The sequence below is a fragment of the Lipotes vexillifer genome, unplaced genomic scaffold, assembly GCF_000442215.2.
Source record: "Lipotes vexillifer unplaced genomic scaffold, Lipotes_vexillifer_v1.1 scaffold103, whole genome shotgun sequence".
NCBI lineage: Eukaryota > Metazoa > Chordata > Mammalia > Artiodactyla > Lipotidae > Lipotes > Lipotes vexillifer.
The window spans coordinates 480,733-505,818 of NW_006797029.1; the positions used below are offsets into that span (position 1 = coordinate 480,733).

Here is a 25,086-nt window from a genome sequence, read left to right on the forward strand (position 1 = left end):
GCTGAACCAGGAATAAGTCTTAATAAATTTTTAAAAATTGAAACTACACATAGTATATTCCCTTAGCACAGTGGGATTAAATTAGAAATCAAAACCAAAATGATACGTGGAAAATTCCCAAACATTTAGAAATTTAACAACATCTTCTAAAATAACCTAAGTGCCAGAAATCACAAGGGACATTAGAAAATACTTTGAAATGAATGAAAATGAAACCTAACCTATCAAAATTTTTGATGCAGCTAACAAGGATGCTTTGAGGAAATTTACAGTTTTCTATGCATATATTAGGCAGAAAAGACCTAAAATCAATTATCTAAGCTACCATCGTAAGAGGCTACAAATTAAACCAAATAAGTAGTTACAAATTAACAAAGAATAGAAACCAATGAAATAGATAACTGAAAAACAGAGAAATATCAATGAAACCAAAAACAGGTTCTTTGAAAAAAAATATAGTGTAATTGACAGACCTCTAACTAGACTGAATGAGAAAAGACAGAAATCAGCAATATTAGGAACAAAAGGGGAAACGTTACTAAAGAGTCTACAAATATTAAAAGAACAAGAGACCATTTATGAATGATTTTTTTTTAATTAAGTTATTTATTTATTTATTTTTGGCTGTGTTGGGTCTTCGTTGCTGTGCATGGGCTTTCTCTAGCTGCGGCGAGTGGGGGCTATTCTTCGTTGCAGCGCACAGGCTTCTCATTGCAGTGGCTTCTCTTCTTGTGGAGCACGGGCTCTAGGCACGCGGACTTCAGTTGTTGTGGCTCGTGGGCTCAGTAGTTGTGGCTTGCAAGCTCTAGAGCTCAGGCTCAGTAGTTATGGTGCGGGCTTAGCTGCTCTGTGGCATGTGGGATCTTTCCGGACCAGGGCTCGAACCTGTGTCCCCTGCATTGGTAGGTGGATTCTTAACCACTGCACCACCAGGGAAGTCCCTATGAATGCTTTTATCTCAATAAATTTGACAACTATGATGAAGTGAACAAATTCCTTAAAAGACACAGATTACCATAATGACTCAGGAAATAATACATAACCCAAATAACACTGTATCTATTAAAGAAATTGAATTTGTAATTTAAAATATTCCCACAAAGTAAACTCCAGTCCCCAAAGCTTCATTGTAAATCCTATCTAACATATAAAGACAGAAGTAATACAAATCCTACATAAATTCTCCCAGAAAGTAGAGGAGGACACATTTCTCAACTGATTTTACAGGGCCAGCATTAGATTGATTCCAAAACCAGAAAAAGACATTATGAGAAAACTACACACCAATATCTCTCATAAACATACTTGTAAAAATCTTCAACAAAATAGCAAAATCAAATTCAGCAATATATAAGAAGAAATACAAGGTTGATTTTACATTTTAAAAAATCAACGCTATTAACTATATTAACAGAATAGAGGAGAAAAACAATATAAGCCTCTCAATAGAGAAAAAATATTTAATAAATTTCAACACATTCATAATAGAAACTTCAGAAAACTCAGAATGGAAAAGAACTACCATTTGATAAAGGGCATCTGTAAAATACTGACATAATAATAAATAATAAATGTTCTGTTCAACATTTTACTGGAGATCATAGCTATACGGAGGCACAAAAAAGAAATGAAAAGGATAAAGATGGGAAAGGAAGAAGTTAAAATGTCTTTATTTACAGGAGACAAAATTATTTACATAGAAAATCCTAAGGCGTCTACAAACTATATAGTGATTTCAGCAAGATTGTAGAACTTGTGTTCAATATACATATATCCATTGTATTTCTATATCAACAAACAACTAGAAATTTAAAAATTTTTAAATGCCATTATAATAGCATTAAACAAAATTAAATACCTGAGTTTATCCCTAACAAAATATGTGTAAGACCTATAAAATGAAAGCTATAAAACAAAGCTAAGACAAATTACAGAAAACTGAAATAAATAAAAATATATAACACAGTCATGAATTGGAAGATTCAAAATTGTTAATATGGCAATTCTTCGCAAATTCATCTACACATTCAATTCAATCTAAATCAAAATCCCAGTTTTTTTTTTGTAGAAATGTACAAGCTGATTCTAAAATGTATATGAATATCCAAATAAACAGAATAATTAAGATAATTTTGAAAATGAAGAACCAAGTAGGAATACTTACAATACCTGATTTCTAGAGTTAACTTACAGCAATCCATATAGTTTGGTAATAGCCTAATGATAACATATAGAAAACTGGAACTGAACAGAGAATCCAAAAATAGACTATAAAATACTTGGTCAATTAATTTTTACAAGTGCCATGGTAACTCAATGCAGAAAGAAAATATTTTCAACAAGTGTTACTGAAACAACTGGATATTCATATGGAATAAAAATGAATTTTGCTTTTATATGACAGGATTTTGTATATGTAAAAATACTAAATGAAAATACATCATAAACCTAAGAGTAGAATGTAAAACTATAAAGCTTCAAGAAGAAAACAGGGAAAAATTTTTATGACTTTAGGATAGGCAAAGATTCAAAAGCATGAACCATAAAAAAAAAAAGAAATACAGAAACAGTCACCTGATAAACCATACTTTATCAAAATTAAAAACTTCTGCTGTTTTAAAAACATCATTATAGGGACTTTCCTGGTGGTCCAGTGGGTAAGACTCCACGCTCCCAATGCAGGGGGCCTGGGTTCCATCCTTGGTCAGGGAACTAGATCCTGCATGCATGCCACAACTAAGAGTCCACATGCCACAACTAAGAAACCCACATGCTGCAACTAAAGATCCTGCATGCCACAACTAAGACCCAGCACAGCCAAAATAAATAAATAAATAATGTTTTAAAAAGTCAACAAACAAAAATAATTGCATTTCAAAAAATCATTATAAAAATTAAGTGGCCAATAATTACATTAAATGATTAAAACAACAAGATACCATTTCACACTCATTAAATGGCTAAATTTAGAAAGACTGACAATTCTAAATACTGGTGAGGACGTACAGCTGTGGTGCCTAAATACTGGTGAGGCTGTAGAGCTGCATTGATTCACCTTCTAATACAGTAGCCACTAGCCACATGTAGCCATTTAAATTTAAATTGATAAACTGAATAAAATAAAAAATTCACTTCCTCAGATGCACTAGCCATATTTCACCTGCTCAACAGCCACATGTGGCTAGTGGTTACAGTACTGGACAGTGCTGATATAGAACATTTTCATTATTGCAGAAAGTTCTATAGGATAACATTAATTTAGAACATCTGAAATGTTCACACATTGCTGGTAGGTAGGTAAAATTTTACCACCACTTTAAAAAATTTTGGCACCTTCTTTGAAAGTTGAACAAAACTTACCATATAATCCAACAATTCCACTCCTAGGTATTTACCCAGCAGGGTTGGTGTCATTAGAGTGGGGAGCTGGAACTTCCACCCCTGCCCAGAAGTACAGCCGTCTCCTCCCCAGATGTCAATGGAGGGTAAGTGGGACTCTGAACTTATACTTCTAGGTGGCAATAATGAGGCAGCACCCTTTCACCCTGGCAGGGAAGTATCAAAAGAGGCCTGCTAAATTGATATAAAATATAAAGTCTCATGACGTAATACCCAAAATGTTCAGGTTTTAACTGAAAACCATTCATCATACCCAAAATCAGGAAAACCCCAACATAAATGTGAAAAGACAAACAATGGATGCCAATACCAAGATGACATAGATTTAAGAATTATCTCACAAGGATTTTAAAGCAGCCACAATAAGATGCTTCAGTGAGAATTTTTAAGGGAGACAACACACTGGAAACAAATGAAAAATAGAAAGTCTAAGAAACAGAAGGTCTTAGCAAAGAAATAGAAGATACAAAGAATAAAATTACAGAACTGAAATTACAATAACTGAAATTTAAAAGCCAAAGGATGGGCTAAACAGGATAATGGAGGGGACAGAAGAAAGAATCAGTGAACTAAAAGATAAAACAACAGAAGTTACCCAATCTAAATAACAAAAGACATAGACTGAATACAAATGAACGGAGCTTCAGGGAGCCGTGAAATTATAACAAAAGATCCAACATTCATGTCATCAGAGTCTTGGAAGTAGAGGAGAAAAAGGGTAGGGCTGAAAAAATATTGGAAAAAATATGTTTGAAAAAAGTTTCCCAAATTTGGCAAAAGACATAAACCTATAGATTCAAGAAGCTGAACAAATCCTAAACAGCATAAATCCATAGAAATCCACACCAAGATGTACAATAGTCAAATTTCTGAAAACTAAAGACAATGAAAAAATCTTAAAAGCAGCAAGAGAGAAATGATCCTTTACCTATAGGGGAAAACCAATTTGACTATCAGTGGATTTCTCATAAAAAGCTATAGAGGTCAGAAGGACTGGCACAATCTTTTTCAGGTGCTGAAAGAAAAAGAACTGTCAATACAGAATTTTTCCTCCAGAAAAATATCCTTAAGGAATGAAGAGAAAATCAACATATTCTTAGATAAAGGAAAGCTAAGAGAATTTATTGCTAGTAGACTTGCCCTAAAAGAATGGATAAAGAAAGTTCTCTAAATAGAAAGGGGGTGAAAAAAGATGGAGTCTTGGAACATCAGGAAGAGGGCCAAAAAGCGTAAAAATATGGATACATACAGTAAGAGTTCTTCTCCTCTTGTCTTCCAAATTATGTCTGACTGTTTAAGCAAAAATTATAACACTGTCTGATATGGTTCACAATGTATGTAAAGGAAATATTTAAAACAAGTACATATAAAATATATGTATGCATGCATATAATATACATCTATAAATAATACATCTACACATAAAAATATTAATTAAATGAGGGAGGATAAAGGAACTAAAGGAAGGTAAGGGTTCTACACTTTGCTTGAAGTAGTAAAATGTAGCAGTGCCAGTGGTACTGTAGTACAGGAGACTGTGATCTGTTATAAATATACAATGTAATATCTAGAGCAATGATGAAAAAGTTATACAAAGAAATACATTTTAAAACACTACAGTAAACCAACATGGAATTCTAAAAAGTACTTAAGTAACCCACAGGAAAGCAGGAAAAGAAAAGAGAAATGAAAAAGAGGAAACAAACAGAAAACAAAAAATTAAATGGCAGACTTATTATTTCTTAACATATCAATAATTACCTTTATTAGCAACAGACCCAAACTGGAAACAACTAAAATGTCCTACAATAGGTGAATTGTTAAACGAATTGTGGTACATCTATACCATGAAATATACTAAATCAGCAATAAAAAGGAATGAACACACCACAATTTGGGTGGATCTCAAGGGCATTATGCTAAATGAAAATAGCCAATCTCAAAGTTTATATATATACTATATCATTCCATTTTTATGACATTCTTGAAATGACAAAATTATAGAGATGGAAAACAGATTAGTGGTTTCCAGGGGTGAAGGGTGGTCCAGAGAAGTACACATGTGATAAAATGCCAAAGAACTATTATTCACTTTATATCAATATCAATTTCTTGATTTTGGTATTATTATTCTATAGTTATATAAGATGCAACTAATAGGAGAAACTGGGTGAATGGTACAGGGGACATCTTTGTACAGTACAATCTTTGCAACTTCCTGTGAATCTATAATTATTTCAAAGTATGAAGTGAATTACCTTTGTGAATACTTTAGGAGCTCACTATTGGGGTCCCTATAATACGTATGAATAAAATTTTTTCCTTTTCTCTTTAAAAAAATGATCACAACAGCTTTATTCATAATAGCTAAAACCTGGAAACAACTCAAATGTTCATTAACAGGTGAATGGCTAAACAAATGGTTATGTAGCTGTACAATGGAATACTACTCATAAATTTAAAAAACCATTATACGCACAACATGGACGAATCTCAAAAATATTAAGCTGAGAGAAAGAAGCCACACACAAAAGAGCTCACAGTGAACAGTTCCATTTATACAACATTCTGGAATAGGCAAAACTAAGGTGATCAGTAGTTGCTAGGTAGAGGTTTTGAACAAAAAGGGACAGTTTGAAGTTTTCTGGGGTGATGGGTCTACCTGTATCCTGTTTGTAGCAGTAGTTTACATGGATCTGTACATGTGTTAAAGCTCACAGAACTAATAAAAAAGTAAATTTTACTGTATGTAGAAATTTAAAACAACAATAATAAAAACCATCATTTCCCATCACAGCTTTTAAGTCCCATCTTCAATTATTTGATAGATAAGAGTAGAGTTGAACCTTGAACGTTAGTTTGAATGGCATGGGTCCACTTACATGCAGATATTTTTTAATACTAAATTCAATACTCAATATTTTTCAGTACTACATGGTCCATGGTTGGTTGAATCCGTGGATGTGGACGAAATGGAGATACAGAGGGCTGACTATAAATGACACCTGGATCAACCCCTTTGTTATTCAAGGGTGAGCTGTATTCTACTCCTACTACTGTCACTACCTAGTTGGTGCTGAGTAAGTAATTTACCCCCAACCCTTGGTTTCTTTTTGTAAAATGAAAGGAAATAGTTAAATGATCTGTAAAGCTTCCTATTCCATGCTTCTGTTAAATTTGTATTATCTCATAATTAATAAGGGACACAAAATATTTCTATGCACTCAAGCGGATTCTATAATCTTGCTTCAGATAGTGTGGGCTGGCTTTCAATATTCTCTGCTGTTGGTTTTCTGTGATCTTTTTATGGGCTCTTAATGTCTGACCTTAGTTACTAGCTTTGAGTAGATGACTCAGACTATATGGGCTATACAAGATTTCTATTCTCTTTATCACATCAGACCTTCTCTATATTTTGCTTTAAAAAGTCTGTGAACCAGTATTCATGCTAGAAAAATGACATCTGCTATTTTTAATTTTATAAGACATGTGGTATTGGCATTACTGGAAAAGAGAAAGTAAGCCACTTTAAATGGTTTCACTCAATAGAATAAAGTACTTTTTTTTTTAAACCTGTATGGAAAATCTGCAGTTCTCCAAATCTCTTACAATCCTTCATATCTCCTGTAGAAGACCTGCAGACTAGCAACATCTCAGACTACCAAGTCTTATATTGAAATGTTCTGTTCCTGTATAAGCATGAGCAAAGCCAGCAAGGGAATTCATACAATTTTAATTTCAAATTCAGTGCTCATAGAAAACCCTGGTTGCAATCCCAAATGGCCTTTGGTTTAAATTTTTTTTTTTTTTGGAGATGGGGTTTCATAAAAGAAATAAGACTAGAGAAAAAATGAGTATCTATTTCAACACTCTCAATTACATCCAACAGAATAATTTTTGAATACTTATAAAAATCATCCAATCTTCTCACTTTGAGAAATAAGAAAAATAAAAGTGGCATATATATATGCCAACAAATATTTCATTAACTATACTTGCTTGATATTATTTTTCTCTGATAAATCCAAATAACCAGGCAACTACAGATGAACTGATAATACAAATGTAGGCCAACTGATTCTGTTACTCTCCTTTATCACCTACATTTCTTTTTTTTTTTTTGCAGTACGCGGGCCTCTCACTGTTGTGGCCTTTCCCGTTGCGGAACACAGGCTCCGGACGCTCAGGCTCAGTGGCCATGGCTCACGGGCCCAGCCGCTCCACGGCATGGGGGGTCCTCCCGGACCGGGGCACAAACCCGTGTCCCCCGCATCAGCAGGCGGACCTACATTTCTTTTTTTTTTTTTGCAGTACGCGGGCCTCTCACTGTTGTGGCCTCTCCCGTTGCGGAACACAGGCTCCGGATGCGGCTCAGCGGCCATGGCTCACAGGCCCAGCCGCTCCGCGGCATGTGGGATCCTCCCACACTGGGGCACGAACCTGTATCCCCTGCATTGGCAGGGGGACTCTCAACCACTGCGCCACCAGAGAAGCCCTACATTTGTTTTTTTAAAAATATGAATCAATTCATTTAATTCTTTAAAATACATACTAAGATATAAAATAAGTCCTGAGCTACATATAACTGCTAAATAGCAATACACTTGGAAAAGGAAAACTAATCAGTATTTCCTTATAACTCCACTGTCATGTTAACCTTTAAGAAGGAAGCTGCAAATCTAAGTTTATTGCACTTCCTCAGTGTTGAGACCACACATGCAAACACACATACATACACACACACACACAAACCAACATCTCTGTGTTTCCCTCACTGCCATCATTAGATTTACTGAAGATGACATTGAAAAGGATCTGAGAGTTCCTCAAATTTCCATACATCTATTTAGAACTTATCTAATTCTTAGAAAGTACCCTGGTACAGAAACTAAACCCCATACAAAAAAGCAAATCTATTGATATATTAATACTGAATCAATCTCCTGGCAGAACATTTTATTTAGTGCTAGCAAATTTGTAAACAAGACTGAAAAAAAAAAAGTGTTTCCACAATTTCTTTATAGAAGTAGTTTTATAAAAAATTAAAAGGCTTAATGTATTGAACCCATGTCTTCTGAACTACTGGTATACTGAGGTACCATCCTGGAAGCCTGGCCCTTTAACCCTAAAGCCAAACAAGGGAAACTCAAAAATCACAGGAAAAAAAAAAAAAAAAAATCTAAGTCCTCAGCTCAATATCATAACTTTATTATGACCACTAAATCACAGCTGGCCAATGAAACTCTAACTGTAGTCCTTAAAACTCACTGTAGTCTGGGTAAGCAAGACAGTCATATTATAATAGGTACTATTCAGTGAAAAAAACTGTTTATGTCAGGTGTTTAAAGTTTCCAGGAGACAGCTCTTGAGTTATCTCAAAACAAAAACTAAATATCAACTACTGTGAAGTGGCCTTTTCATTTTTTCCTTTAAAGACCTTTAAAAGCAGTGGTTGAAAAAACCCTTGTGCATGTTTTGAGGCCAGATTCAAAACTGAGAACTAAAGACCAGTCTATTCAAGTTTTCCTCAAATGCCATTTCCCCGGATACCATGGATCTGATGACATTAGAATGGGAGCTGGTTGCGAGGCGGGGCTCTGTAGGGAAGGGCATGTGGAAGAAACGTCAGCCAACAGGGCAAAAGAATCTTTAAAATTCTCTTAAGGAAGAAAGACTTTAGGAAAAATATTTTTCTTCTCTAATTTAAGTCAAATCTTACACTGTTGCTTTCAATTTTGTTGTGTACCTATTCCATTCTTTTTTTTTTTTTTTTTCACAGAGCTAATAGAGTGGTTTAATAAATGTAAATACATGTAAAGTACTTAAAACAAGGCCTGGCATATCATAAGTATATATGACTGTAAGCTCTTATTGTAAACTTCAGTGTTTTCCCATGGATAGAAGGGGAAATTCACACATGGAATTCAGAAGGGCAATGACACTGCCTGAACCCCCTCTCTAGTTCCCCTAAAAATTGGCACAGCAGCAGCAGCAGCAAACTCTGTCCCCTGGCAATATTATAAGCTTCTGATCAACTCTAAAGCCTCTGGAATTTAGCCAGGTGGGTGGGGCTCCTTGTCCTGCTCCCAGCCTGGCCCCTTTAAAATTCTCTTAAGGAAGAAAGACTTTAGGAAAAACATTTTTCTTCTCTAATTTAAGTCAAATCTTACACTGTTGCTTTCAATTTTGTTGTGTACCTATTCCATTCTTTATTGTTTTATTTGATTAGAAACATATGGAAGATCCTCCTTCCACTTATTAGTTCTATAGAATATAGTCCACAGTTTATAAAAAACTTTAATATAGAATAAAAATAGAAATTTTATTAATGACCGAATTTTCATATCCACAGAGAAAGCACCATCACATCATGTAATCTAGAAAATCACCTCCTTTTAAAGGAAGGAAAATTGGGGGTCAAGACTGTAAAAGAATAACTGCTAACATCCATATTCTAGTTTTAAGATAATTTTCTTTCCAATTAAAAAAATACATATTATTTACAGAAAGCTACCAAGGTAAAGCAATTTGTTGTTCTGCATAGCAGGATCACTGGCATGGGGACAGTTAATGTTTCCACAGCTACAGAGTGGAAATAGGAAAGAAAATTGAGTTCACATTACTAAAGGCAATGAAATAATTAAATAATTTCGTGTAAAATTTAGCTTCCTACACGTATTTGTTCGTTTGTCTTATATCCTTTTGAATTAACTGTCTTAAGTTCTCCTTAGCTCATCTACAATTTACAAGTACTTTATTATGAAGTATGGTTTCTCTATGAATTATCAATATTTTGTTGAGGATAAAACAATTCAAATAGTACACTATTGATAAACACAAAAATACTAAAAGTCAATTATACCTACTCCTAATCCAGGAATAAATGAAAACAAATATTAAATCAACTTGTAGACACTAGTTTTTGCCCCTCTCCTTCCCTCTTTGTTTCTGCTATTTATACTGCTGTAGTCATTACTACTTTTATACTAGGGAATGTTTCTTTTTCCTGCTTGGATTTGTTTCATAAATCACTGAATTCTCACTTTCTCCCACAATAGGACTTCATCACAAAGATGTAAGTAATCCCACTAAAGCAAGGAAACATGGCAAACTTTAGGCTGACAGTCAGTCATTTAGTTTAGGCTCAGCTATGTGACCCTAGACCAATTCAACTGCTCATCTGTACAATGATGATGATGATATTTAATCCACAAGATTGTGGTGAAGCTTGTATGAGATTAATGTATGTGAAAGAGCTTTGGATGTTTAAAGTGTCATACAAACGTAAGGGTCTCAGTTTCTTCATCTATCATATAGGAGGATTCAGTTAGGTGATCTCTAAAGACTTCTCATCTCTAAAAAGTCTTTGATATTTACGTATGAATCACATTAAGAAATCTACTTACTCTTGGGATAATTTCATAGTTGTAAGAGACTTAGGGAACAATTAACTCAACCTTCTCATCTCACAAAATGAGTCCAAAAGCAGGCTAAGAGACTGGCAGATCACGTAAGTCAGTAGGAAAGTTGGGAGTAGGAAGGACTCAGACCTGACTCCCACCTCAACATCCTTTCTGTCACGTGATGTTGTTCACTATATTGTGAATTTAAACTCTCTTCACCACAGCTTAAACAAATATCTTTACAAACAGATTACAATGAAAAGCTTATTAAGAAAATGTGAATATTACTCTGGTGAAGATGACTTAACTATTAATAGTCCAATTAAGAATGTTTACAAATGTCACTAATAGCAAAAGGAGCTTAGATCAAACTGTCCAGCTATTCAGTTGGTTTGTGTGATATTCAATTTTAAGTCAGTAGGTATGATGTAAATCCTACCTAACCTTTCACAGTACAGAGTTTTAATTCTGCTTTTGTTACTTATTAGCTATGTGATTTTGGGCAATTTATTTCTCTGAGCTTCAGTCTCTTCCTGTTTCTTTAAAAAAGGGATAATACCAAGTATGTCACCTGGCTGTTGTGAATTAAATGATCTAGCTCATGTTAAGACCCTATGACAGTGTCTGGCACATACTAAGTGCTCTACAAATATTAGTTTCCTTCTCTAATCTTCTAAACTTTAGGAGAATAGAGACTGTTTCCTCTCCTTTTACTTTATCAGAAATATTTATTAAATTAAATATATGGGGTCCCGGTCCTCAACTTCAGTTATAAGCAATTGTACAACTAAACCTAAATAAAATGAGGAGCAGTGTGACAAAATGGAAGGTAAATGGGGTTTGGAGTCAACAAATCTGAGTTTGAATCCTTGACTGACTATCTAATAGCTTTTTTACCTTGAGCAATTTACCAGATCTCTCAAGCTTCTTATCTGAAAATGTGACTTTTATCTAGCTTTTTATGATTCTGTTGTTCATATTAACAGACATCACAAATACCTAGAAAGGGGCCTATCTTATTCATCTTTGTCTCTTCCCTACTAAGGCAAAGTTCAAAATTATAAGTTCTGCTGTTGGAATAAGGCAGGAGATTGAAAAAAAAAAAAAAGAGATTCAAGATTAGAATAAATGTGTTACATTAAGAAAAGAAAAAGTACAAACCCAGGTTAACTGGCACCAACTCTAGGCCTTATGTCATTGCTTCCTTTTCTTTCCTGAGGAATGGACCTCAAATATTCTTTTCCTACAGGAAGAACAAAGTGGGGAATGTTTATTAGTGAAGGTCATTTGACTCACACTTTAAAACTGAGCATTTTTAAATTTACCATAACGAAGTGAGAGAGTGGCATGGACATATATATACTACCAAATGTAAAATAGATAGCTAGTGGGAAGCAGCTACATAGCACAAGGGAGATCAGCTCGGTGCTCTGTGACCACCTAGAGGGGTGGGATAGGCAGGGTGGGAGGGAGACGCAAGAGGGAAGAGATATGGGGACATATGTATATGTATAGCTGATTCACTGTTATAAAGCAGAAACTAACACACCATTGTAAAGCAATTATACTCCAATAAAGATGTTAAAAAATAAAATAAAATAAAATTTACTATAAGACAGTACTTACCATAAGCCAATACTCATTCTATTTAATGGGCTTGTTTTTAAGAGATAAAATAACCAAGAGGTGTTTTACTTTAGAAAATACTACAGGTCTAAATAGCCAAAAAGTATCCTTACCTCAAAAATTACTTTCAATGAGTAACAATGCTTTGTTAAAGATGACTTAAACTACTCAGAAAAGAATTGCACAAAGCACTGTGGTTTATTACAGTATGCAAAAATACTTCTAGAGCTATACTTAATCTTTTGAGTGAAGGGTGAGTGGTGAGGTATACACAACTATGAGAATCTGATGAAAGCTATGAATTGATGACCAGAAAAATACACATACATGCATCAAATTTTGCATATAATTTTAGCTGAGTCATGAAACACAGTCATTATCCTATAGATCTCTAAAACCTGTTAGCAGATGCTAAGCAACCTCTGTTTTTGAGTTTTTCAAAATAATGGACTTATAGGATTTTAGAACCTTAAGCAATTTAGCAGTCATCTAACGTAAACTGCTAATAGAAAAATGAAAAAATAGTCCCCCAGAAAGTTAAAAAGAATTAGGCAAAGCCTTACTGCACTCAGGAACAGAGAGGTGTCCAACTACCATGCTAATCCACGTAAGACTGACAGTACAGAATTTAGTATAAACCAGTGCCTTTGGGTCAGAGTAATTATCACAATGGAACCAGAATTGACTTTCAAATGGTTGTTTGGTCTAAACACATAATAGATCATCATTGATGGTCAAGAAAATGAAATTTGGACATGTGAAAAACTTGATCAAGTCATTTAATCTTTCTTATCCTCAGGTTCTTCAAAACAAAATGGAAATAATAAAACCTACCGTTGTAGGATTATTTTAAGGATAAAATCTGATAACATGTATAAAGTATTTAACACAGTGCCTAGGTACATAGTAGGTGTTCATGAAATGATATGAATTTTAAAATATTTCTTGTCAAGTCATGGAATTGGGTAAAATATTAAATAAAATCTCAAAGTAAATGAGGTGCTTTCCAGCTAAACAAAATAACTAGCAAACATTTACTGAGTATCTATACTATATTATTCAAGGTGTTACCAAGGATACAAAAAGGATAAAGTTGTCCTCTTTTCAAGGGAAACTAGGCAAAGACACAGAGCTTTTTTCCTTCTCAGTTTCCTTCTTGGGTTCCTTTTTCATTTCCCCTCAGGGCTCAGCTTTCTGCCCACTTCATACTCTACCCATATTCTCTGTACTCCCACCAGGACTGAGAGGACCCTCACATGAATACCTCTAATCCTGACCTTTCACCTGAGCATCCGACTCCTATATCTTGTTGTCTTCTGTATGTTTCCACCTGAAAGTACCATAGTAAAATACATTAAAAACTTTTCCTAACATCTATTCCTTCTTTAAATTCCCTGCTATAGTTATTAACAGCCACTTAGACACTCAAATCAAAGTCCAACGGTAATCTCACATTTCACCAATCACTTTAAATGTCTGATTCATTTCTACTCTAAACACTTTCCATGTCTATGTCCTCAATTCATCCCTATTAATAGTATCCAAATTCAGGGCATTATCTCTCAATACGACTAAATCAGTAATCTAACTGGTCTACCCACCTCTACTCTTACCCTACCTCAAAATCATTTACCATACTCCTGCCAAAATGATCACTCTAAAATGAAAATCTTGACACACCGTGAGTATGTCAAACCCTTCAATAGCTATTATCCACAGAATAAAGTCCAAGTTCACCCAAAAAATAAATGCCCAAGTATGACATATAAAGTCCTCAATGATCTGGCTCATGCCTATCTCTTCAGCTTCATTTCCTGTCTCCCACTTCATCACACTATGGCCATACTGAACTATTTGTCAAGCTTCACGCTGTTCTCTTTGTTGATATAAACTTACACTTCTTCCATGAATAGGAAATTCTTACTTGTTCTTCAAGATTCAGGTCCAAGATCATCTTCTCTGGGAAGCCTCCAAAGTATACTTCCCTACCCCACCAAGCTCACACATTATCACAACAAGCACTCAGGAGATATTTGTTAAACGGAACTGAAACTAAGAAAACTAACAACAAACAGCAAATAATTTATACATATCAAGCCAGTGAGAAGGGCAACTAGATGGATTTCAGTGTTTCTTTGGAAAAAAGTCTTGATCTAGGGATACGAGGAGTAATAGCTCAGATTGTTGAAGAAAGGAAATTAAAGTATTTGAGTGAGTAAAACAGAGATGGAAATGGACACATTTAGAGGAGACGTGTAAGACAAGACTGGAGGGATAGTAAACAGCAGATATAAACTCACGAATGTAGCCATCCATATAAAAAGATTTAGAGACACAACCAATAAATCACCAAAGATTTTTTTGTATGTTTGTTTTGTTTTGTTTTTTGCGGTACGCGGGCCTCTCACTATTGCGTCCTCTCCCGTTGCGGAGCACAGGCTCCGGACGCGCAGGCTCAGCGGCCATGGCTCACGGGCCCAGCCGCTCCGCGGCACGTGGGACCTTCCCGGACCGGGGCGCGAACCCGCGTCCACTGCATCGGCAGGTGGACTCTCAACCACTGCGCCACCAGGGAAGCCCTCACCAAAGATTTTTAAACAGTTTTCTCTGAAACTATATGATGTAGTTGCCATTTACAGACACTACCCTCTACTTCAATTAAAGAGATATTAGTTGAGAAAGATGTTTTCATCTTTTTGTTAACCTCTTGCATTTTTATAAGTTTGAGAAGATACTCTCACTTAATTAGCATGTACTGAAGAACTCTACATAAAATCCTGAAATTATAACATATCTCTATATGGCACAATAGTTTACTGAAATTGGAATAAGGTAACACAGACTCTCTCTCTTTCAGTTAGTTCAAGGGCTAGTCAATCTCATTAAATAATCTTTAATATTAGAACATTAGGTTGCTCCAAATCAGCAGGGGAAAATGAAAATATAGTAAACTTAATGCCAATTCACAGAGGAATTCAACTGTAAGTATTTTGCTTTCTGAATGCAGAATTAAAGAATATCAATCCTGAAACTTAAATACACTAGTCATAGTATAGAAGAAGAACAGACGTATGAGGCATTCCCATATGAAAAGTGAAGATTAAGGTTATCTACCATGAATAAGAAGAGAAAAAAAATGCTGTTATCCCTGAACTATACTTCATGACACAAAATCTACTGCTTGCAGTAAAAACAGAGAAGACTCACCCTAATATATTAACTAGAAAACCACACAATAGTCAGAAGAGGATCACGTTAGAGGAATAAATAAAACAATTAAATCAGCCACCCCAAACCAAAGCATCTCTAAGTGGATGTCTGTATCATTGTATCATTGTTATTTTATATACTTGACAATATAGCTGTATAAGATAATAACAACCCTAGGCACATCTTCTATAACAAGAGGAAAGGTGATTAGAAAAAAGATATATGTAAATAAGCACAGAAGCACTTTGGAGCTTAAAAATCATTTGCATGGAGTTGTATGTCTTCTTGTCCTTGACTGGAAATGCCAATTCCCTGCTTTCAGGTTTACAGACAGTAAAAGATGTTATGACAGAAGAGATGGGTGATTCTCACTCTCACATCATACCTGCCATTTTAAAACACCCCTACTGATATGAACTAACATTCATGAATAACAGGTTAAAAAATTCCTTTTGAGCTGTTGTATTTAAGCAAATTGACAGATATGAATGCACAAACACTAGTCCTGGATCACGAAATCCCCTCACACATGAACATCACTGTAAAATAAATTTCTCTAAGAGAATAGACACTGAAAATGTTGCAACTCTGCTAAAGAGAAAAACATCAAGCTATAAAAGAAACTGGCAGCCTACCAATATGACGGTGATGAACATGTTATGCTCAAGCGTGCTGTAAATGATCATTTAGATGCTGTCAGTCAATGTCACCTATATTTCTTTAATATTCTTTTTTGTGAAAAAACCATTGGCTTAGGGAATATGGAATCATCCACCTGCAAGAGCAAACTGTTTTTGTCTGATATGGATTTATTTTTTCAACAAGAAAAGAGGCATATATATTTCTTGGGACCATAATTTCAAGCATACATTGGGACTAATGTCTGTACTGTACAAGTGTAAGGTTTATTCATAAAAGAGTAGATTTTATACACACACAGTCAATTCTTGCTATGTGTGGTAGTTAGGTTCTATAAAGTTTCTGTGAACAATAAATTGGTGAATACTGTGCTTCCATTGCTTCTAGGAAATGGGAAACACAGGGTTAGGTTCCTGCAAGCCTTTGCTTACAACATTTTATCACCCTATCAATATGTAAGTTTTTTTTTAATGTGTACTTCTGTTTAGAGATACCTTATTTAATATATACTGTTGATTCATTAAAATCGAACTCACAGCCAACAGCACAGCTCATAACTGAACAAAAGCTTATCTAACACACGTACTTTCGCCATTAGGCACATCACAACCTTCTTGTGCTTAAGCACACTACACAGTACTTCAGCACAATATCTGGAGGCCATGTTAAACAGTGAAATTACACCCCAAAAAAGCATAAAAATGTGAAAAACATGGCACTAAGGAGATGGCAAAAAAGATGCTTCTTTATAGTATGTGAGTTGAAACAAGAAGGCAAGATGCCACCTTGCTCAACCTCAGCTGAGAATGTACACATCAGGCACCTCAATTCTTTTGCCACTTCGCCTATGTCTGCAAATGATTGTGAAAGCACGACAATTACTGATTTGGGAGTTTAAATCTTAGCAAGTAAGTGAATTTGCAAATATGGAATCCATGAATAATGAGGATCAAATGTGTATATATGATTACATATGTGTGTGTGTATACGTACACACACATATGAACGATGTGACATATGACATCTGGCAGGAAAGACAAGTTATGGGACTCTCTGGTTTGAGACTTCCCTAAGGTCCAGTCCTACATTTCCTTTTGGCACACCAGATGCATCTACCTGAATGTCCTACCAGCACTTCAAACTTAAAAGACCAAGCTCATCTTCTGCACCTACCCTAAACCTGTCTTCTGCTATATTACTTCTCCAATAATAGCACCATCTCATCTACTCATTGTGACTCTGACTCCCTTCTCCACCCTAGCCAGGGAATAAATCATGTTGATTCTTCCTCTGAAATATCTCCTAAAGTTATCTCCCCCTGCCCAACCCCACTACAGGTATCACTAAATGCCCTTCTATCATTTGGACCATTGGCACAGTTTACTGTCTTCCCTCTCTATCTTCTACCCCAGAATCACAGGTGATATTACTGCCAGTGTTATTTTTCCAAACCTAATTACACTCTTCACTTCCTTGTACCTATAAGATGAGCTTGAGACTTCTTGGTATGGTATACACGTTCTTTTATGACTTGACACCAAACCATCTTTTTAGACTCACCTACTGACACGCTTCTCTGATAAACTGTATATTCTAGCCATAATAATTTATTTCCCATTATTTGAATATATCATACTTTTTAAAGGCCCTTTATGCATGTTATAAATTTCACTAGCAATCTTCTTTCTTCCATTTTCTACTTGCCTTTAAGGCTTCTGCTGATGGCACCTCCTCTGTGAAGTCTTTCCTGATAAGCCTCTACCTCCACCTCAGGCCAAGTTAGTCAGTCTTGCCTGTTCTTCCACAGTATTTTCACATACTTCTATTACAGAATTCCTTAAGTTAAGTTAATTATTAACAGAGAAAGTACAAGAATGCACAAGGTTGGCCAATTACTATTATAGTTAGGTGGTGATGGGGATTCATTATACCACTGTGTACCATAGTGTGTATGTTAAATGTCCATTAAAGGAAAGCTAAAAAATTTAGGGTGGGGGTGGGGGGAGGAAGGGGGACGGAAGAAGGGAAGGTGGGAGGGAGGGAAGGAGGAGAGAATTTGTCTACAAGTAATCAAAAACCTGACTTATGTGTGACTTAAACAAATAGGGTACTAATTTCTTCCCCCCATATAAGAAGTCCAGAGATAGGTAGTCACGGGTTGGTATCGAGGCTCAAGAAGGTCATCAAAGACCAAGGCTCTTTCTATCTTTTTGCTCCATTAATTGTGTTGATTTGCTGCTTCAAAGCTGTTTGCTACAGATGCTATAGATGCTATAGATGCTATAGAGGTAATGCTATAGGCATTACCTCTGCATTCAAGGCAAGAAAAAGGACAGTGTCAGTCACACATTTATCTCTTCAACAGAAAAAATAAAAGCTTTTTTTGGTGCCCTCAGCAAACTCAGCTTATATCACATTGTCTATGGCTGTCCAACACTGCCTTAATGGCCTGATCCCCTTGAGGGCAGAGACAACTTTACTTTAGCAACCAATCCAGTACCTAGCACATAGAGATTCTTTGTAATTAATGAATGCATGAGTCTAATAAAGGAAACAGTGGCAAGTATCATAACACAAACTCTGCTTTCCTAATTTTCTTTTTTGTTAAATAATATAATAAAAGGTGCTCTAAAAATTACCAGTGCTATACAAATAAGAGATTATTAGTATTACAGTAGTTTGACATCTATAATCATGAAATATTTTACAATTATTGCTCTCTCCGTAGAGTACCAGAGGATTAATAAGAAGTCAAGAGACCTGAATTTTTATCTAAGCAAAACACTCAATTTTGATGAACCTCAAGATTCAAACATTACCTAAAAAATAATGTTTATTTCCTAGGGTTGTTCTCAGGATAAAGTAAATATAAATAATATGAATGCACACTAAAATATATAAAACACTATAAACACATGCATTATAAAAATAATGGTTCTGTTAAGTCTTGAGAGGAAACTTACAGTTCTTACATAGTATGCATAGTTATATACCATCTGGCACACCAATAATATCAACTGAAACTTAAAACACTATCAATATCTGGTATGGATGCTGGGCATTAGTCTATGGGTAGATGAGATTCTGGACTTGCCCCGGTTCTTTCATGATTATAGAGAAGTAAACTAATAACTGTACCTTACATTTACACCTATTAAAGAAAGAATGCTTTATAAAATAAAATTGGTGTCTCAATGCAATTATATAATACATTTGCAAAGCAGGATATGAAAAACAAAATAAACTGGTTAACACAGAACAGATGACATCAAATCCCAATTCATCAGTTAATAATTACTACCAGTAAATATGAACAGTACTGAAGTATGCCAAGGTCCTAAAGCACTTCTAAGTTAAGTCAAGTGAGACTTAAAACAGTAGAAACATTGAATACTAATCTTCCTCTGGCTTTAATGACCCTGACTGAGCTGATAAAGAATACCCCTCAAGGTGACCTTATAGTTCATACATACAGGCAACACTGGTGGTCAGAACTATTTCTGATAAATGATAACCTCAGTGGCCTGTTTTCCAGGCTTTTATTAAGCTGTATATTTCCTCATCTGTAAGAATGTTATATTAAAATAAGCATTGCGTATATATAACAAAAAACAGAGGCTAATACTAAAGAGAAAAATGACAGTTCTAAATCAATAAAGTCTCCACAGAATATTATAGTAAGAACTGATGCATCTTCACTTTTATTGGATTTGGAGACAAGAGCTGCTGTGAAGAAAAACAGTCTTCTGTCAAGTCTGTTTAATTAACTCTCACTTCTCAAACATTCAAATACCTTAACCTTATTACTAAAGGCTTACCATTTCCTGATTCATTTAAGCAGAAACTATTCTCTGGAATTATTTAATACTGGAAACTGACTCATCTTACTACAAAAAACTGCATCAAGACATAGGCCAGTAAATTCCAGCAGAGCACTGCATAAAGCATCATTAGGTCATAAACAGAACTGAAAAATTCTAAGAGTGGACCAGACTTCTTACTGTACAATTATGCCCAAAGGAGGAACATTTATTTCAGTAAGTGACGTAAATGTTAGAATGGTAAGAATGAGTTTATGTTTTACAGCTGTAACTACCCAGTTTCAACTACTTTGATTCTTGTTTTTAAACAGGGAGAAACACAAGGTTTCTCTTTCTGTTTTATGTGCATACATAGCTTTATCAGCTAAAACTTCAACAGGGAATGCTTCTCCAATAAGAGTTTAGAAGTACCTGATATAAGCAATAAATTATTTGTCAATGTTTGTAAAAATAAAAGTTATAAGTGATATGTTTACAATGAGGAACTATTTAAAATATTTAACTTTGCAAATGAAGGAGGAAGTATATTAACTTAAGATTCATTGTTCTTTAAAATACTCATTTTCTCTCATTAAAAAAGAGGATATCATATATTAATAAAAGGTTCAATACAGCAAGAAGATATAACAATTATGAATGTTAACCCACCTACTGACAGACCATCAAAATATATGAAACAAAAATCGACAAAATTGAAAGGTGAAATAGACAATTCTACAATAATAGTTGGAAACTTCAATATCCCACTCACAATAATGGACAGAACAACCAGATGGAAGTAAGGAAACAGAGGATTTAACATAATAAACCAACTAGATCTAACAGACAAATACAGAACGCTCTACCCAACAACAGAATACACATACACATTCTTCTCAAGTGTACATGGGACATTTTCCAGGACAGACCATATTTTAGGCCACAAATTAAGTCTCAACAGACTTAGGAAGATTAATATACAAAATATCTTTTCTGACCACAACAAGATGAAGTTAAAAACCAACAACAAAAGTGAAACTGGAAAATCCACAAATTTGTGGAAATTAAACAACACACTTTTCAACAACCAACAGATCAAAGAAGAAATCACATGGGAAATTAGAAAATCCTTAGGGATGAATGAAAATGAAAGCAAAACATACCCAAACTTATGGAATGCAGGGAAATTTTATAGCTATAAATGCTTACATTAAAAAACAGAAAAGATCTCAAATTAACAACTTAACTTTACAACTTAAGGAACTAGGAAAAGAAGAACAAACTTAACCCAAATCTAGCAGAAAGAAGGAAATAATAAAGATTAGAGCAGAGATAAATGAAGTAGAGAAAAAGAACAGAGAAAAATCAATGAACCCAAAAGTTGCTTCTTTAAAAAGATCAACAAAACTGACAAACATTTAGCTAGATGAACGAAGAAAAAAAGAGAGAAGACTCAAATTACTACAATCAGAATTGGAAGTGGGGACATTAGTACCAATTCCACAGAAGTAAAAGGGATTATAAAAGAGTACTACGAACATTTGTACACAGAAAAATTGGATAACCTACCTGAAATGGACAAATTCCTAGAAATACAAAACCTACCAAGACTGAATCACAGAGAAATAGAAAATATGAGTTGACCTATAACTAGTATGGAGATTGAATCAGTAATTTAAAATTTCTCCCAAAAGAAAAGCCCTGTGCCTGATGGCTTCACTGCTGAAATCTACCAAACATTTAACGAAGAACTAATACTAGTCCCTCTCAAACTCTTCCCAAAAATTGAAGAGGAGGGAATACTTCCAAACTCATTCTGTGAGGCCAGCAGTACCCTGATACCAAAGCCAGACAGACACTACAAAAGAGAAAACCACACACCAATATCTCTTAAGAACACTGAAGCAAAAATCATCCACAGAATAGCAAACCAAGTTCATATTAATCAGATGACACATCATGACCTAGTGGAATTAATTCCTAAAACGCAAGGATGGTTCAACATATGACAATTGATCGATGTAATACACCACATTAATAGAATGAAGGGAAAAAACCATATGATCATCTCAACTGATGCAGAAAAAGCATTTGACAGAATTCAGCACTCTTTCATAATAAAAACACTTAACTAAAAATGGAAGGAAATATTAACCTCAACATAACAAAAGCCATATATAAAATAACTCACAGGGAACATCATACTCAATGGTGAAAGACTGAAAGTTTTTCCTCTAAGATCACAAATAAGTGAAGGATACCAGCTTTTGCCACTTCTATTCAACACAGTACTGGAAGTTCTAGCTAGAGTAATTTAGGCAAGAAAAAGAAATAAACGGCAACACAAAAATCAGTTGCATTTCTATAAACTGACAATGAACAATCTGAAAAGAAAAATACAAAAACAATTCCATTTATGATAACATCAAAAGGAATAAAATACTTAGGAATTAACCATGAGATGAAACATTTGTACACTGAAAACTACAAAACACATTATCGAACAAAATTAAGGAATAACTAAATAAATGGAAACACATTCCATCTTAATGGATTGGAAAAGTTAGTTGTGTTAGAATGGACATCCAAAAAGCAATCTGGGACTTCTCTGGTGGTGCAGTGGTTAAGAATCCACCTGCCAATGCAGGGGACACAGGTTCGAGCCCTGGTCCAGGAAGATTCCACATGCCTTGGAGCAACTAAGCCCGTGCGCCAAAACTACCAAGACTGCACTCTAGAGCCCGCGAGCCACAACTACTGAGCCCACGTGCCACAACTACCAAAGCCCATGCGCCTAGAGCCCGTGCTCCGTAACAAGAGAAGCCACTGCAGAAAGAAACCCACGCACCGCAATGAAGAGTAGCCCCCACTCGCCACAGCTAGAGAAACGCCCACGTGCAGCAACGAAGACCCAATGCAGCCAAAAATAAATAAATAAATAAATTTATTACAAACAAACAAACAAAAAAACCCAAAAAGAAATCTATAGATTCAATGCAATCCCTAACAATATCTCAATGACATTTTTTGCAGAAATAGAAAAAGTCATCCTAAAATTCATATGAGATCTCAAGGGACTCTGAAGAGCCAAAACAATCTTGAAAAAGAACAAAGCTAGAGGACTTATACTTCCTGGTTTTAAAATTTATTACAGTGCTAGTATGGTACTAACATTAAAACAAGACAAAAAGAGCAATGGAACACAATAAAGAGCCCACAATAAAGAACCTTTGTATATATGGTCAAATGATTTTTGACAAGGGTGCCAAGACGATTCAATGGGGAAAGGACAATCTTTTCAACAAATGGTGCTGGGAAAACCGGATATCCACATGCCAAAGAATGATGTTGGACCCTTATTTAACACCATATACAAAAATGAACTCAAAATGGACCAAAGACCTAAAGGTAAAACCTAAAACTGTAAAACTCATAGAAGAAAAGATAAGGCAAAAGCTTTGTAACACTGGATTTTGCAGTGATTTCTTGATATAACACCAAAAGCACAGGCAACCAAAGAAAAAATAAACAAATTGGACTTCATGAAAATTTTTAAATTTTGTGCATCAAAAGACACTATCCACAGAGTAAAAAGACAACTCTCAGAGTGGGAGAACGTATCTTCATATTTGCATATCATATATCTGATAAAGGATTAATATCCAGAATATATAGAGAACTAAAACTCAACAACAAAAAACCAAACAACCCAGTTCAAAAATGGGATAAGGACTCGAAATGACATTTCTCCAAAGATGCCATATAAATGGCCAGTATACACATGAAAAGAAATTTAAAGAAGTTTAACATCACTATTTATTCAGGAAATGAAAATCAATCAAAACTACAATAAGGGGCTTCCCTGGTGGCGCAGTGGTTGAGAGTCCGCCTGCCGATGCAGGGGACACGGGTTCGTGCCCCGGTCTGGGAAGATCCCACATGCCGCGGAGCAGCTGGGCCCGTGGGCCGTGGCCACTGAGCCTGCGCGTCCGGAGCCTGTGCTCCGCAACGGGAGAGGCCACAACAGTGAGAGGCCCGCGTACCACAAAAAAAAAAAAAAAAAACTACAGTAAGATACCACCTCACATCCATTAGGATGGCTACTATTAAAAAAAAATAGAAAGTAACAAGGGCTGGTGGGGATGTGGAGAAAATGGAACCCTTGTGCACTATTGGTGGGAACTTAAAATGATACAAGCTGCTGTGGAAAACAGTATAGTGGTTCTAGAAAAATTAAAATAGAATATTATCCAGCAATTCCACTTCTGGGTACATACCCAAAAAAATTGAAAGCAAAGTCTTGAAGAGATATTTGTATACCCACATTCATAGCAACACTACTCACAAAAGAAAAAAATGAGAAAGCAACCTAAGTGTCCATTGACAGGTAAATGCATAAACAAAATGAGGTATATACACACAATGGAATATCATTCAGTCTTAAAAAGGAAGGGTATTCTGCAACATGCTACAACATGGATGAACCTTGAAGACTTTATGCTAAGTGAAATAATCCAGTCACAAAAAGATAAATACTGTATGATTCCAGTTATATAAGGTACTTAAAGTAGTCAAAATCATAGAGTTGGAAAGCAGAATGATGGTTGCCATGGGCTGGGTGGGGGAAGGTGAATGGGAGTTGTTTACTGGGTATTTCAGTTTTACAAGATTAAAAGAGTTATAGAGATGGGTGGTGGTGATGGTTCATCAACATTATAAATGTATTTAATACTAACTTTATATCTAAAATGGTTAAGATGGTACATTTTATGCTAAATGTATTTTAGCTCAATTTAAAAAATGGAAAAAATTAAAAGGAAGGTGAGGATGGGGGAGAGGGAGGAGTAAATGAGCCACTGGGGAACAAGGAAAATATAAATGTCATCAGGAAGGAGAAAACAGTATAAAAAAGGAAGGAAGAGAGGAAGGAAGGAAGGAAGGAAGGAAGGGAAGAGGAAGGGAGGGAGGGAGGGAAGAAGGAAGGAAGAAAGGAACGCAGGGAGGGAAAG

At 35.2% G+C, this 25,086-nt stretch overlaps 1 protein-coding gene across 1 annotated transcript in view; it reads right to left on the minus strand.

Moving 5' to 3' along the window:
* PEAK1 (pseudopodium enriched atypical kinase 1) overlaps nt 1–25,086 on the minus strand; it is a 255,154-nt gene that overhangs the window by 161,172 nt on the left and 68,896 nt on the right. Inside the window, exon 2 of the mRNA XM_007469163.1 lies at nt 11,964–12,045. The gene's annotated coding sequence lies outside the window, so the exon portion shown is untranslated. The remainder of the gene's footprint in view (nt 1–11,963; nt 12,046–25,086) is intronic.